We start from the raw sequence: 17,347 nt of genomic DNA on the forward strand, positions 1-17,347 counted from the left end.
CAAAGTGTTGTTCTCAAAACACTGTCTTGGGGTCATTTATTTTTCAATGTATACAAATTGACAACTCTTTTTGGATTAATTATCTTTTGCTGTTATTTACAATTTTTATTCATTATCTAAAAAAATAATTGCATACATAATGAAGCAATTAAAATTGCAAACTTGAATTAATGAAAATTGGTGCAACAATGCACTTTTATGCACCACGTCTCCCTGTTGGTCCAATACATCAATGCAAGTAGGTTTTACAAATCAAAGTGGGTATTCTCTTCATTCATAAAAGTGAACAATAGTGAGACAGTCATTTAACAAAAAACATTACCAATATTACCGTACTCAAAGTTGTAACAGTATAACGTCGCAAATCATATTTCATTATGTATTGTACAGAATTCTATAGCCATCAAACATCTTGCTCAATATATATTTTTCATACATATTTAGAAAAATTATATTAACAGATCAAAAAAGCATAGCGCTAAACAGGAATTATGTGAAAAAGTTGCAATTAACAAATAAAACATCGGGTAGAGAGTGTACACTTCCTAAGGACTCCACTTGGGGAATTTTTGTTATGCATAGCCAATTTAGGCTGCTTGACAAACAATACTAAATAGAAAAAAGGAGAAGTGGCGTATATGTCAATGAGACAGCAAATAAACTACACAAGACAAGGTCTATGGTTCAACATGCATACGATCTTTAACATTTATGAACAAATGGTTTGTACAAAATGTCAACCTCAAAATTGTCAAGAGACTAGAAAATTGTAGATCAAATTTACCAAAGACTATCAAAGATTAATCATTAACACTGAAACCATTTTTTAAATAGTAAATTGAAACCGTGATGCATGAGTCTTTTTAGTTTTGGGTACAATATTTTGCTAACATTGATGACAAGACACATGTTATTTGACAGATGCGTTATAACCTGCAACTGGTATCTTTTACAATTAAATATTACAGAGTATAAAGACCATATATACTTTAAAATCACCTACTTTAGAATGATTGTGTTTCAGTTTGACTTAATAGACCTTACCACTATAAACTCTCGCATGCGTAAATCATTTCGTCTTGTGTATTTGCGTTTTTAAAATCAATACTATTATTTACAATTTGAACATAGACTAAATTGTTTATCTATATCAGTATAGATTAAGTGCATTTATGGTTTCCTTAGTATTGTTATAGTCAGTTTATTGTATGTTCTTTTTTGTTCTTTTGTTTCAGATTTTCCCTCTGTCAAACATGCCCTTATTTTCAATTGACAGTTCAAATTTCCAACCTTTACTCCTGTCCGACCTACTTTGAAGGGAATTCTTTTTTATTAATTGTTTATTTGTTCTCGTCCTGAATATGCTTAAAATAGTTCCTACAGGACAGTTAACAGGCAACAATCAATTAATTTAGCAACTACGGAATCTGTTTAGTATCACCGAAAAAAATGTCGTTTATTCGACATACCATGTCGTTATAACGAGTTAAAGATATAATTTTAGCGACACGTTATAACGTTATAATATGATATTATTACGTGAGTATTTCTGTATTGGCCTTGTTATTGGTCCGAGGCTTGCTGTATTGGCCTGAGGTGAAGCCGAAGGCCAATACAGCTGGCCGAGGACCAATAACAAGGCCAATACAGAAATACACGTAATAGTATCTTTATTAATTAACTACAGTGTTACAATATTTTTTTTATTTCATTTCACAAGAGATAAACATTTTTACCTTGAAGTGGAACTATCCAAATCTCAGTTTCTTTTTATAAGATGCTCTATCTAATGATCTGGTGTTGTTTCCAGGTGTCTTCAGCATTTTCTCATCTGATGAATTTTTCTACCCTTTCCAGTCACTATAAAGTGTTACAATTTAAATTTAGACACAACACATAAATAGTTATTGGAAAGGTACTGCCATTGCATGTGTTATGCAGAAACAAACTGTAGGAGTTGAAAATGATACAACTATCCATAAGCCAACTGACCAAAGAACGAAGATTTGCACAATTACAGGTCACCCTTCCAGAATGCATATGCCTGGTTCGGGTTTAAATATAAATGACAGTTTACAAAACATGAGAAGCGAAAGTAAACAGTTAATCGATTTGTACCATCGTGAAATTATGAGGTCGACAAGAAATGAACTTTGTGATAATCTATTCGTTTCCCAAACCTGAAATAATTCCATCGTCTGCTTTCAAAATGCTTTTTAAATGAATGTGACCGTCTTAAGCCTGAAATATATGCCTTACTGAACGTTTCAGCATGTTTATGGTGAGTAAATGAAAACTGCGTCTTCCAAACAACTGTTTACTTTCAGTTTGTGTTTATCGTGACTTTCGATCTAAAAACTAGAGACGTTCCGAAATCCTGTATTGGCCGGATCAGAACTCGGCCAATACAGAAAAAAAATCTATATTGGCCGAGTTATTCTGTATTGGCCGAGTAGACACCTTTATATTGCATAGGCAGTTTTCATCATATTTAGTCCAATAACAGTGTAGTTAATTAATAAAGATATATATTATCTCGTTAAATCGACATGCTATTTCGAAATTATGTTTCATGTTATAAAATCAGTCGAAAAATGCATCTTTTTCAATATGTCAGTTTGACGTCGCGAAAAATAACATTTTAAGGTGCATTCACACGATACGATTTTCCATTCGATTTTCATTCGATTTTTACCTATGCACCTGCTTTCGACTAAAATCGTACCGTGTGAACACTAAAATCTGAAGTCGAATGTCAAGTCGAAACGTCGTTTTGAAATCGAAACGTACGCTATTTCCATTCGACTTTTTAACTGGAATCGGATCGTGTGAACGCCTAATCGACTAACTGATTTTTAGTCGATTGAAAAAATCAAGAAAATAATTCTAATCGACAATATTCCGACTTTCACATCATTCTAAACGTGTTTATTTCGTAAAGGGAACAGTGTCATCTTTTGTTCATGACATAAACCTTGCCACCGTTACACAAAGCCTTCGTAAGTCTACGTGGCATCGTACGTCCATCGTAAATAAATCGTAGGTTTTACAGCCGTTTCACAAAGCCGTCGTAAGTTAAGATGATCGTAAATAATACATAAATCCTGGCGTAACTTACTAGCTACTGCAATATTTAACTTTTAACTCATCTTATTTCCTTCCCGGTTTCCGTCTAGTCAATGTACTAAATTATATAGGCTTTCTATCACGTCCGCGTTCTGATATCTATTTATAATTATTTCACTTCAGGCACAGTGGTAATCGACAAAACGTTTAAAGGAGGATGTTTTATTATTCCCATTAAAAGAGCTCACAATGAACTTATTAATACAATGTATATCATTATTTTTTACAAATAATACACAAAAAAACAATATACATAGCTACAATAGTATATAAACATTAAAACGCCACAGTTTTTAAAATTAGAACTACACTTGTAGATAATATTTTTGTATCTACGTTTTTGGAAATAAAATTGTCCGCTTGTAGAGAAAAATAAATAAAAACTACATATTGAATATAACCACGTGGCCCGTCTGTATGCATGCAGATAGGTCTGCATAAATTAAATTAAATACAAAAGAAAACCTTAAACTGGTTGTGTATACACGTAAGACACCTCGGGTTTGGTGCCCCTGCCATAGTTAATTAATTCTATAAAGTATGCCATTATAGTGTTCTTCCAGATTGAAATAAACAATTAATTTCCCCATAGGCGACAATGATAGCCTTTTCCGAGATACAGTCTATAGAAAGTTGATTTTTTTAACGAAACCTTGCTAGAATTAAAGAAAAGTTATTAGGACAGTAATTTTTGGTCCAAAAAATAGAGGTTCGCGTAGCTTTTCTGAGCGTAATTTGTACTTATCTCCCATGTCTATCACTTTTGCACTTAAAAATACGTGTCTCATCCTAGCGTTTAAAAGACATCTCAGTTCCGTTAGGGCTAAGGAAAATAATTTATTTGGCCTTTGGTATAATGCAGAATCCACGAAGGTTCTAATAACAAAAAATAACGGGCGCACATATCAACCAATCAGGATTAGCTGTACTATACGCCCATAAAATCTAATGTTTTTTTGTAACCTCCAAGCTTTAACAAAAGGCAGTTAACTTACCTTATGCAGCTTGAATGAAAAAATGAGCTCGTCAAACTATCTATAATTTTCTATATATTTAAAAAAACAAGAGGCTCTCAAGGGCCTGTATCGCTCACCTGTTATTCTTTTGCTTAAATCTTTCGTCAATGATTATTTTTCCTTTTCAATATATATTAATGAGTGGCTTAAAAATGCCATTTATATTTTCATTGTATCTGTCATATTTTCTTCAAAAGCAAATAAATGCATTTTACCCATATGTTCCATTTTAGCCATAGTGTCTATGTTTCTTGACGCACAAGGAAATAAAATACAAAATTTATACTAGATTCATTTGAGAAGATTTTTAAAGTTAAAAAACATAAACAACGGGTGTAACATTGTCCTTAAAGGGCAATAACTCCTTAAGGGGTCAATTGACAATTTTGGTCATATAAAAACTTTTTTGTAGATCTTACTTTGCTGAACATTTTTGCTGTTTACAGTTTATCTTTATCTTCAATAATATTCAAGATAATAACACAAAACTGCAAAATTTTCTTAAAATAACCAATTAAGTGGCAGCAATCCAACAATGTGTTGTTCGGTTTGTCTGAAAATTTCAGGGCTGATAGATCTTGACCTTTTGAATATTTTTACCGCGTGTCAGATTTGCTCTAAAAGCTTTTGTTTTTGAGATATAAGCCAAAAACTGCATTTGACCCCTATGTTCTATTTTTAGCCTGGCGGCCATGTTTGTCGATGGATCAAAACTTCGGATATAATGCATAAACTAGATACCCTAAGGAACATTTAGTTAAAGTTTTAAGGTATTTGGCCCAGTAGTTTCAGAAGAGAAGATTTTTGAAATAGTTTTCGACGACAGACGACGCCGACGACGACGACAGACGCCAAGTGATGGCATAAGCTTACATGGGGCCCTTAGGGCCCCGGTGAGCTAAAAAACTTGCGGACAGGCATGCCCCAATTATGTGTATTAACATCTTACAGAATGTTAAAGCTGTACCTGGTATTTATTAAAATTTCACAAAAATCAAAATCCTATGGACATGCACACATATATGTTTTAATATAACGATTATCGAATACATTTATAATACGTCTAGCCGAGGTATTTTCTTTGATATAAGAATACACTAGATGATTTCCGCGAAATCGCGGTTAATTGGGTAAGTGTTGAAACAAAGAGTGTGGACACAGTAATAAGGTAGACACAATAAGGATTTGGATACGGCATTTAATTCTATTTTTTAAAAGAGATGAAAGTGAGGAACTTTATGCCAAAGATCCCATTAATCTCGGTTGGAAAATAAAAATATCAAATACCATAAGAAAAGTGTGGCAAAGTGTAATTTTCAGTAGTATTTTACCCTTTTAACTCTATAACCGTATGAGATATGTAAAATCCGTTGACATTTCCAAAAGGGATCAAAATGAATAACACAATGGAAAAAATTCCATCTAAATTGGATGAAAAATAAAATCTATACCACTTCCAGTGGCGGATCAAGAGGGGGGCCATTGACTGCCTTAGAGGACAGTCATGTATGCTTCAGTGATTCCCTATATAATCAACCAAATTTTTCCCACAAAAAGGGGGAGCGGGCCCCCTGCCCCACCCCCTAAATTCGCCTCTGGCTTCATCAGGAATCAACCCCTCTTGTATCTCAGAAACCATTGACGATTCTCCAAATCAGAAAATTATGTCAAACTTTCTTAGCTCTTGGAAAAGTCGTGTCATTTAAAAAAAGTAACCTTCTTCATTTCGGGGTAAAACTTAATTAGATCCGGGAATTTGTGAACTGAGAGTATTGCTAGGGATCATTATAATACTGAAAAATCGAATTGACATTTTTAAGGAGAACAAATCATTCTAGCTATTCCTAGTCCGATAATGTTTTGACGTGTGGCGATCTTGAATCCGAGTTGGCAATTTTTTTCAGGGATTGAAAGTCTCATATCCCTTTATTTATTCTAAATTTTCTAATTATGGTATTGCACAAGCTGGACTATATCATGGATTCGAAGACCTTTAACGTCATTTTATAAAAAGGTATTATTTTCCTATATTCATGCCACACTTAAACCCTACTTTAGTTCGCACATGTATATATAATTTAAAACAAGTTTGAAAAAAAAATAACAAATAATTATAAATACTTGTGAACATTATACATAAGAATATGTGGTTTAAGTGCCAAAGAGACAACTACGCATCCAAGTCACAGCGAATTTAAGCTAACAATTATAGGTCAAAGTACGGCCTTCGACACGGAGCCTTCTTTAGCTCACACAAAACAGCAACTTTAAAGGGTCCCAAAATTACCAGTGTACAACAATTCAAACAGTAAAACTAACGGTCTAATCTATAATTTACAAAACGAGAAACAAGAAACATCTATGAAACTCACAAACAAACGACATTCACTGACCAACAGGCTCCTGACTTTGGACAGGTGCATATTATAAGTTATATGGTTCGCTACTGACCCCCTACGGATCCATAGAGGGTTAGTAAAATCCATAGGGGGTGAGGCCGAATGCCGAATCTCCTATGGATTTTATTCACCCTCTATGTTCCGTAGGGGTCAGTAGTTAACCGTATAACGAATTTATCGCCCGCGAGACTTTTTTCCGTTGTGTTTTGTAGAGAAATAAACAATAAAACACAACAACATTAATAGATGACGTCACTATTAACAGTAGACGTGACGTCATGAACCCCCTATGAAATTTACTAACCCCCTACGGATCCATAGGGGGTCACTACGTGACGGCGTTAAACCAATTTCAACGTGATAATTTACCGGCGGTGCGATAAAATATAGCAAGTTTTGAACGTTTTAGGTGTAATACCACCATTGATTTTCCCCTATTAGTCTTTGTTAAATTTGCACTTTTCAAAAAAATTATTTGCATAATTTATCTTTGTTTCAAATATAGAAATACTTGGCATGAGTAAAGTTTTATCCTGTCCAGTACAGTAGAAAAAAATTTACATAACATTTCATTGCATATAAGAAAATAACCATCACTGGAAGTTAACCAATCAAATTTTCCCCCTTTTTTAACCTGTGTACAAGCTTTAGTAACCATGTAACCTCAAGTTTCCAAAATATTCTATAGAAACCCCAAATAAAAAAACAATGGTGCTTTGAAATACCCAAGAAATATGCTTATGACCCAGATATGTTTTACTGCAATGAAATGTAGGATCAATTACCTACAACTGTCAAATTCAAGGGAATATTTTTTCCGACCTATTTTCGTATGACGTACTATGATTTGGTGGTATTACACCTTAACAGGCGCCAACCCTCGCCCTTACCTAAAAAGTAGTATATGTATGACATTTCAACACGAAAAAAAGCACTATAAAATATTAATTGAATATAGTGGCTTAAGGTGGTACCCAACACCTTGACTAATATTAATTTGGCTCGTTTAATTTTCATAAAATTTTGACAAAATGTTTACTTTGACCCTTTGACTAAAATATAAAAATTTCAAAAAATTTGAACCAACCACTTTATCAGAAAAATTTCTTTGGTTATATAGCAGTTTGACAAACACTAATTTTGATCATTGAGAAGCTTAATATTTCCTTAACAATACAACGTAATTAAAACGTTTAGCTGATTTTTACAGAGTTATCTCCCTGTAGTGTTAGGTACCACCTTACTCTATCAAAAAGACGTGAATTACACAAAAACATGTGCATATAAAACAAAGACGTACATGTAGTAATAAATCAAGACGCATGAAGCAACTGTTATCTGTTTAGAGAGTTCCATTCTTTAATAGTATTGAATTCTCTATTAGATCTATATTTTAATAAAAGTTTCATATCTTGAATATTGAAAACGGGTTTATCTACTTGCATTAATATTGATGTAAAAATACCCGGTTCGGTTTTTTTCTAGATATGAAAAAAAAACCAACTCTGTTACACTTAAACAATTCAGTGAAAAATTAAAAGTGTCACATGGTGCCTCCTTATGTCGTCTGAATTGCAATGTATGTATTTTTTCTGTAATTTATATATTCGCCATCCGTAATAATTATTTATATGTTTATTTGGCATGCCATACTCGACAGAAGTGCGTACGTGAAAGAAATCACTCTTCACCAAAAACTTCAACGGATATTACATTTCACGCACGGAGGTTACATTTCGACTATTTCGTCTTTTATAAAACATAATACGTCTATCTGAAGAGAGAAGTATTAGAATTAAATGTTGACACCGATATCAATCTGTTGGGTGTAGAATTCATTTTCAAAATTAGTGTTTGTTTAAAAAACAGAGTCTGAGATTACATGCTGAACAATTTTTTGCATTTTTCACCTTTGTTTCAAGACTGATAATTTGGAATAAATGACCATTGATATAAACAAAATTATTTAAGGTAAACTTATAACTCATATCACACTCTATATTGTGCTAAATATTTTGTCAAGCTTGGGTCTTTTATCCGTTCACGGAAATTACAGGTTTACGAAGAAAACATTATTACGGCCAGTACGATCACTATAGTAGTGCAATATGTACTTAACTTAATAAAAATAAAGAAACATAAAATCTCATATAAAAGTATAAAAAGCTACATTTATAAAAAAACTGGGCTGGATGGAATCATATTTTGGAGGAATAGTCCTTGGAAACGGGTTTTAACATTCATTAGACTTCAAATGACAATTTTTATTTAGCTTTTTTTTCAGTTGTCAAATTTTTTCAGTTTGAATTTTTTTTTAAATTCTTTTCTTGACTTCTGTGAATCAGATGAGCGATTACAGGCTCCTTGGAGCCTCTGGTAAAAAATCATTAACCAATCACCAATCAATAATTCAATAATATTTGTTTAAATTTTAATAATATAATTGCCGATTACATGCCGTATAGATAATTTCGGAAGTTGCTGCGTTTAGAAAAATAAAAGCACTTGTTCAAATCTGCTCAAAATCGAATGGAAAATCGTATCGTGTGAACAGAACGCTGTACGATTTACCTGTGCGACGGTATCAAGTCGGATGGAAAATCGAACGGAAAATCTTATCATGTAAACGCACCTTTACGTTAGCGATGCTATTACCTCTCCTGTAACTGTAACGTATGCCATTATACTAAGTAAACGATATAATATGTCGCTAAAAACGTCGTTGTAATGTGTCATTTAAACGATATAACTACATATATCACGCTATTTTTAGTTAATATATCGATACTATGATGTTCTCTCACTAAATAATTCAAAATTTGGTGACTATGTTGACCGCATCTATCCCGTCGAACTTGAGATAAAAGATACAACAGATACAGTTAAGTCTGCCTCATAACTTGACTTACATCTAGAAATTGACAATAAGGGTCGGTTGCAAACAGAACTTTACGACAAAAGAGATGATTTCAGCTTCCCAATTGTGAATTTTCCATTTCTATGTAGCAACATTTCAGCAGCGCCTGCATACGGGAGTATATATCTCCCAGTTGATAAGATATTCCAGGGCTTGTGTTTCCTTGATAGAGGGTTGCTGCTCACAAGGAAGCTATTAAACCAAGAGTTCCAAGTGGTGAAGTTGAAATCATCCCTTCGTAAATTTTACGGACGCCATCACGAGTTTTGTTGACCATTATGGAATATCTGTTTCTCAGACGACGACGGATATGTTGTCGGAACTACGAGCTCGTTCCCTTTCTCCGAATGTGACCTACCGAATAAGACATATCACCAGGTTTGTATTTACATGAGCAACACGACGGGTGCCACATGTGGAGCAGGGTCTGCTTACCCTTCCGGAGCACCTGAGATCACCTCCAGTTTTTGGTTTGGTTCGTGTTGCTCAGTCTTTGGTTTTCTATGTTGTTTGTCTGTTTCTTTTTTAGCCATGGCGTTGTCAGATTATTTTCGTCTTAGGAGTTTGAATGTCCCTTCGGTATCCTTCGCCTCCCTTTTTCGACATACTAATAACTATGTCGAATAAATGACATAAAAATTACGGTGGCACTAATCGGCGTTCGTGAGCAACGATATAATGGTTTTTGAAATAAAATATTTTGTCTAAATATTGAGAAATAATGATTTAAAATAAAATTTTACATGAAATTTATACAAATATGCAGGATTTTATAGAATAAAAATTCAAAAACATTTTTGAGGTTAAAGGGATAAATGACATTTTGTCGATTTTTAGTTAACAGTTTAACATGCAAAACCTTGTAAGAATCTATGCATAATTCGACACTATCGTTACGTCATATTATTTACAAAATTTAGAAAATAGTATATATCGCTTACAGTTTACGGAATCATCCTTTGTGTACCATCTTTGCACTCAAAGCTACTATATATCACCAATCACAATCGATTCATTGATATATTATATCAAAATACAACACTACTTTATATTGATTGAAGTTTTAAATGTTAAAATATATCCAATTTTTAGGGCATTAATAGTATAATAAAAGTGAGTGAGTATCTCTCCATTAAGGACTTTTATGAATGAGGCGGATTTTTATTGTAAACTTACAAGAGAAATGTCCTTGGGAGAGACCAACAGAAAGAATTTTGCAAATAGCTGCAGTTTTATACTGATGGTCTTTTGAAAGTAAAACTTCATAATAGGTTTTCAAGTATCAAGAAAATAAATGTGTCACGAATAATGTAAAGAAATTGGTTTCAATCAAAAGCAAAACAATAAAAACACTACAAAAATAGTTTATAGTTAAGTTACCTTAGTTCAAATATGGAAAAATAAAGATACTTTAATGACAGAATAGATGATACTTAAAGTTTTAGCCCATGGGTACAAATTATTTTAATTTTCAATGAGACTGAGTCCATAAAAGATGGACATGCTGATTTTATCATCTTGAAATCTTAGTGATGTTAAACCACCCCCTCCCCAAAATGTCTTTTCTGCATACACATCAAGGCACAGCAGCTGAATGGGCTTATTTACTAACTTTACAGCGATAAAGAAGATGATAATGTATTTGCGTAAAATGAAATATGAGCAACAGTCTTACAGTAATAGATAATTTACCCATATCTTACTTACTAATATATAAAACTTTACTTCCATCTCCGGGTTTATTTTTTGAACTTCTGAAGGATGTTATAATCGTGATAGATTTATAATACTTTTTCTGAATTCAAGGGACCAAACATGTATTTATCGATCATATATACTTTCTGGAAGTTTTTTTTTTTTTTTGCAGCGTTCAAAGGTCATAGCAACCTTCATCCATAAAGTACAGAAGTTGGTTTGAGGTTATATAGGAGAGACAATTCATCCTACATGCTTAGATTATCAGTACAAAAATACTTGCAAACAAGAATATGTGTCCATAGGAAACCATGCTCTGTTCACACTATCCGGCAAATTGCCATGTTCAGGGAATCGCGAAATCTGGGTTAAAACCCTTATTTGAATATATATTTTAATATCTCATAATAAACATGTGTTCTGAGTTTCAAATTGATTTGATCTCAAATTCATAGAAAACTATCATAAACAAAACTTTTAACCTGGTAAGGGACAGTTGACGCACGAACACATGCACCGACCGAAAAAAACATAATGCCCTGCTCTGTTGCGGACGTGGCATACAATAAAGATGAAAAATTTAGGACTTAATTAAACTCCTCCTTTTAATATTAAAACTAATTAGAGCAAGTAAGAGAAATATTATCAGAGCAGATGAAAAATAACCCGTTTACCTACATAACAAATTTAATAATGGCTTTCATGATTCATTTTTGATCGAATAAGGACAAATATTCACTTATCTTGAGGGTGTTGTCACGATCAGGTGTCAATAGTCACATCTATTATCAATATTAAGAAATCTGGATTGTCTAAATATTTAATCAGAACATATTTGTTAAAGCCATTGGCTAATTATGATAACATCTAGAAGGTACACAATAAACAAGTCATCGAGACACAGACATATGAATATTTGTCGCCTTTTTGGTCATTAGGTATTGTAAGTTCTAAAATTGACTTCCCGTGAAGTTCATTCTCCTTATATTATGGAAAAAATAGCATATTATTCTTTCCTTCTTGCTTTCTTTTTTCATGTGCTTTAATTATTCGAAGTCGTCATTCGGTTTATCGAATATTAAGAAACTAAGTTAGACCGTATACTTATGTTTCTGCTTACAGTATTAGTATAAAGACACTTTGGGGAGGACTATTGCTTTTTATAATAATATAACACCCATTTAGCGAAAACACAGATGGCTTATAAACAGTCCCTTTTTACTTTTTTAATATTCAAATCGTGCAAATGCAAAAAGTAGCATTCAGGACGCATTTACTTCAGAACTTTTCGTTTTCTCCATCTCTCAAAAGAAAGAAAAAGAAACTATATTACTCGATCAACAAAAAATTATTAACAAAAATACCAAATCCTAGGTAAATTAAAAAAAATGAAAAGTCCATAAACACATGACAAAATCAAACGTATTACTAAGACTATTTCAACCAACGAAACGAATGAAAAACAACTCAAATGTAACCAAATGGAAAATAGCTTAAATGTAACCAAATGGAAAACAACTTAAATGTAACCAAATGGAAAATAGCTTAAATGTAACCAAATGGAAAACAACTTAAATGTAACCAAATGGAAAATAACTTAAATGTAACCAAATGGAAAATAACTTAAATGTAACCAAATGGAAAATAACTTAAATGTAACCAAATGAAAAATAACTTAAATGTAACCAAATGAAAAATAACTTAAATGTAACCAAATGGGAAACAACTTAAATGTAACCAAATAGAAAACAATTTAAGGGACCAGAGTTATGATAAACCCAACGAAGATTGACCAGAGTTATGATAAACCCAACGAAGATTATATCAGTGCTGATGTTTTTGTTGCTTAAATTTAATTCAAATTGATTGTTGCTGGAATCAATTGGTATTTTTTATAACGTTTTATATAAATATAGGAAGATGTCTATTGTGGTATGAGTGCCAATGAGACAACTATCCATCCAAGTTACAATTTATAAAAGTAAACCATTATAGGTCAAGGTACGGCCTTCAACACGGAGCATTGGCTCACACCGAACAGCAAGCTATAAAGGGACCCAAAAAAATTACTATTGTAAAACCATTCAAACGGAAAAACCAACGGTCTAATCTATATAAAAACGAGAAACGAGAAACACGTATGAACTACATAAACAGACGACAACTACTGTAATCAGATTCCTGACTTAGGACAGGTGCAAACATTTGCAGCGGGATTAAACGTTTTAATGGTACCAAACCTTCTCCCTTTTCTGAAACAATAGTATAACATCACAACATAGAAAAACACACTATAAAATATCAATTGGAAGGCTTAACTCAATCAAAAAACGTAAATTAACACACAATGAACGAATAAATTTGACCTGTGACACCTGAATGCAAATACAGTTAATAAAAAATTACAAGGGATAAATAAGTCAAAAGTAAATAAACAGGTTTAAACAAAGTATGTTTATTGTGGGCACATGTCGCAAATATTACACTGTGACAGTACATTTTTGTAACAATTAGCCAAAGTCTTAAAGACCCATAAAACAGTTACACATTCGAAATATAAATTTTAGTTGCTGGGCCGATGTTTCTCGTATTATTTTCATTTGGAAAAGAGGGACGAAAGAGGGGGAGTTATACTATTGTAAAAGGGATTCTTTTTTGCTACATGTACGATGTATTATATAATTACTCCGCGTTATTTGCGATAGTATAAAAACCTAAATCTGGTACCCCGTGTTACACGCTCTTTGCAATAAAAGTACGTCCAGTAATCAGGAAATGACCGTTTGTAATGCCTAATATTTGCTTCAAATGTCCCACTCTTTATCCCCTTTGTTTGAGGGATATATATAATAGTTGATTTTTTTGTACTGTACATCTTATATGACAGTGTTATTATTAATGTGTATCAATATTTATTGACACGGTTACATGTATCATTATCAAATATTTCAGCCATTTCAGACACGATTCTTTCTTTGCACTTGCAAATACGTTTCTATCATTTGTGCCATTCCTGATAGTTCCAAGTGTAAACCTTACATTGTAGAAATCTTTGGAAAATATTTCAATTCAAAAATTTTCATTTTCGAAATAGGTTACACAAAAAGTTAATTATAAGTCGACCTACGAAATCTCTGAAAGTTTTGTTATTATTTTTTTTAAAGATATATCTTGACTTGACTGTAACTCAAAAAGATCATGTTATGACGTTTTTAGTCCAACTTTGTTGAGAGGTGTACCTGTTGTCATTTTAGTTTGGGATAATTTGAACTAACTCTCATTTACTGCGAGTACCCTTAAATCGGTACTTTGTGTCTTTTATCTTCTTTTTTTTTGTGCATAGCACCGATCTGATTAGTCAAGCAATTTTCAAACTGGTTTTTACAGATTGTTCTTATGTTTTGTTATTACACCACTGACCGAGGGTTTTTAGAGACTATTCCATAATTGCATTTGTATATACTGTTCAAAAACAGAAACGCATATCTCGGATGAATTTTTTCAAAATGCCCGTTCTTTTGATTTGGCTCTCTGCCACATGAAATTTGCGACTCGCTAAAAGTGCATATGACCTTTTCGCCGCGAAATTTTGCTTACGTTTTTCACGAGAATTGGAACAGATACCAGCAGACTGGCTGTACTAAGGACGCCCGAGGACTTGACACCTCGCCTAACTACTCCTGGACAAGATCGTTACATCCGGGTATTTCATCTACGGAATCGAACCATTGCCGCAACAGGATTGAGAAGAATCAGCTCACAAACAGTCCGCAATCGACTGTGACAGCATGGCATTAGACCCAGGAGGCCGTATTTCGGACCTGTTTTGAGGATGGTGCTACAGATTGAAAGGCTGGACATTTCGCAACTGGCGCAGAATCTGGCTCAGTGATGGGTCCCGTTTTATGCTTCAGAAACATGATGAAAGAAGTCGTGTCTTCCGGCGCATGAATGAACGTTTTGCTTCTTCGTGTGTCCAAGAAGTGGACAGCTTCGGTGAAGGAAGTGTCATGATGTGGGCGGCTATCTCTAATGACCGTAAAACGGAATTGGTATATGTTTCGGATAATTTAACGGCTCAAAGGTACCAACCTCCAACCTCACCTTATGCATGTTATTGACCGACAGAGGGAGATATTCCAGCAGGACAATGCTGGGCCTCACACAGCGCGTTTAACAATTGACTACCTTGAGCAGAATAACATCAATGTGATACCTTTGCCTTCCAAATCACCGGACTTGAATCATATTGAGCATCTATGTGACCAACTGGATAAACGTGTGCGCCAGCGTCAACCCCGGCCTCAGACCCTTGATCAGCTCCGACAAATGTTGCAACAGGTATGGCGAGCAATTCCACGCAACGACATTAGAACATTGATAGCTTCCATGCCGAGGAGATGCGTAGCAGTCTTAGCAGCGAGAGGTGGTCATACACGGTACTAACTTTTATGGCACCGGAAGTAACTCTAATTGTGATAAACTTACTTTTATTCATCAATATCGAAGGAATTGACTGTCCTCTTCTCAATCAAACACGTTTTAGTGAATATATTTATTAGTAATTGTAAAATTTCCATTCGAAATACACGTGTTAAAATTCTAAAAATCCATTATGCGTTTCTTTTTTTGCAGAGTATATGTGCGGCGTGTATACTACACGGCCAATGATTCACAGGAACGTCTTTTCAGACCAAATTTCTTACCTTTTCGTGTTCGTCCTGCAGTAACAACCAATACTTTGTCTATTGCCTAGGTACTATGAATGTTTTTCTCTCCTGAGTGTATCCACAATATTGTTAATGTTTTAACAGTTCTTAAATGATTTCTGTTAACTGTTATTCAAGAAAATAAAATTAAAAGTTCAAGATAATCTTTTTTATCTTTATAGTTATATAACATCCTTATGAGAATGGTGCAAAGGAAATGACTCGTTGAATACGACAAGACATTTTAAGGGGTATAAATTCAGAAATTTCTGTCTGCAGTGTACCGAACGAACCACGTAAGTGTATTGATTCAAGCAATTTTTGGTTGCTGAAAGGTTCCTTGATTTAATTCTTGATTTTTTTTTATATATTTTTTTTATTTTATTTGATGTTATTTATATATTTGCCACATTAGGTCCGATTCAGAAATACTTTGTAGTATTTAAATATAATAGATGAAAGGGAACGTCTTCAAATGATGATAAACATCATTTACGTAATTTCAAACAAATCATGATGTTTTTTACACCCAGCTTTCACCATTTGTGATGTCATATCACTTTTGCTGATTTAAAGTATTGGGCAGGTTATTTAGTGCGCGTTGATATCATTGTGATGTAGCGAAAATAATTATCATTCATATTTTTTCTGGTTTTATATTAATTCACATTTTGTTTGTAGTTTAATGTGGTTTTTGTAGGAGTAACAGTATCATCCTATTGGGCTACCACAATCATTTACAATGTATCGCGTATGATAATTAATTATAGCGTTGAAATTATATACTTAACAACACAAATAACACACCACATCTTACCATATACGTTAGGTGACACAATTTTTGATACAAATATGTAGAAATATATTATATTTTAAGCATAACCTTCAAAGTAATTCAGAGTTTACAGGGACATTTTCATTTTAGTGGCGACAATGAAAATTTCAATCTCAAAAGTAATACATCAAAGGCCGTCTGAGATAAGTCAAATTCAAATTGTTCATTAAACAAGAGTTGGATAATGAAACTGAAAACCAAAGTCATTTTCGTTGTTTTTGGTAAAAAGTTACACACCACATTAGGTTTCACAAATTTGGCAGCATTTTTCTTTTTTTTTTTAAGTAAAGAAACATGTGTTTTTTGGGATGTTAAAATGTGTTTTTTTGGTACGTAAAAAATAAGATTAAGAAAATTCTCATTTTCACAGAATTTTGTGTCAACATTTTTACTCATTTCAATCACTTTTAAAAAAGTATTACATTTTATTTGTAATAGAAAAAAAATTACTTCAAAGAAACCAATTATGGGTGGTGCGTTTCTCTTGTCGTTGAGTTTAGTATCAGTTTACAAACTACCATATTTAAAACTTCGTTCCGTAGTCCACAATACGCATACAATACCAAATCCAAAACGTAAACCTTTGCATGCATGGTATAACATTCGAAGCAACGATATTGTTTTTGTAAGAGATATTTCCTTGTCCTCAT

General features: G+C 33.2%; 1 protein-coding gene across 1 annotated transcript in view; it reads right to left on the reverse strand.

Moving 5' to 3' along the window:
• LOC127723908 (protein Wnt-5a-like) overlaps positions 1-16,074 on the reverse strand; it is a 67,747-nt gene extending 51,673 nt beyond the window's left edge. Inside the window, exon 1 of the mRNA XM_052230635.1 lies at positions 15,860-16,074. The gene's annotated coding sequence lies outside the window, so the exon portion shown is untranslated. The remainder of the gene's footprint in view (positions 1-15,859) is intronic.
• Positions 16,075-17,347: the final 1,273 nt, after the last annotated feature.

This window comes from Mytilus californianus, unplaced genomic scaffold (assembly GCF_021869535.1).
Source record: "Mytilus californianus isolate M0D057914Y unplaced genomic scaffold, xbMytCali1.0.p SCAF_1, whole genome shotgun sequence".
Taxonomy (NCBI): Eukaryota; Metazoa; Mollusca; class Bivalvia; order Mytilida; family Mytilidae; genus Mytilus; species Mytilus californianus.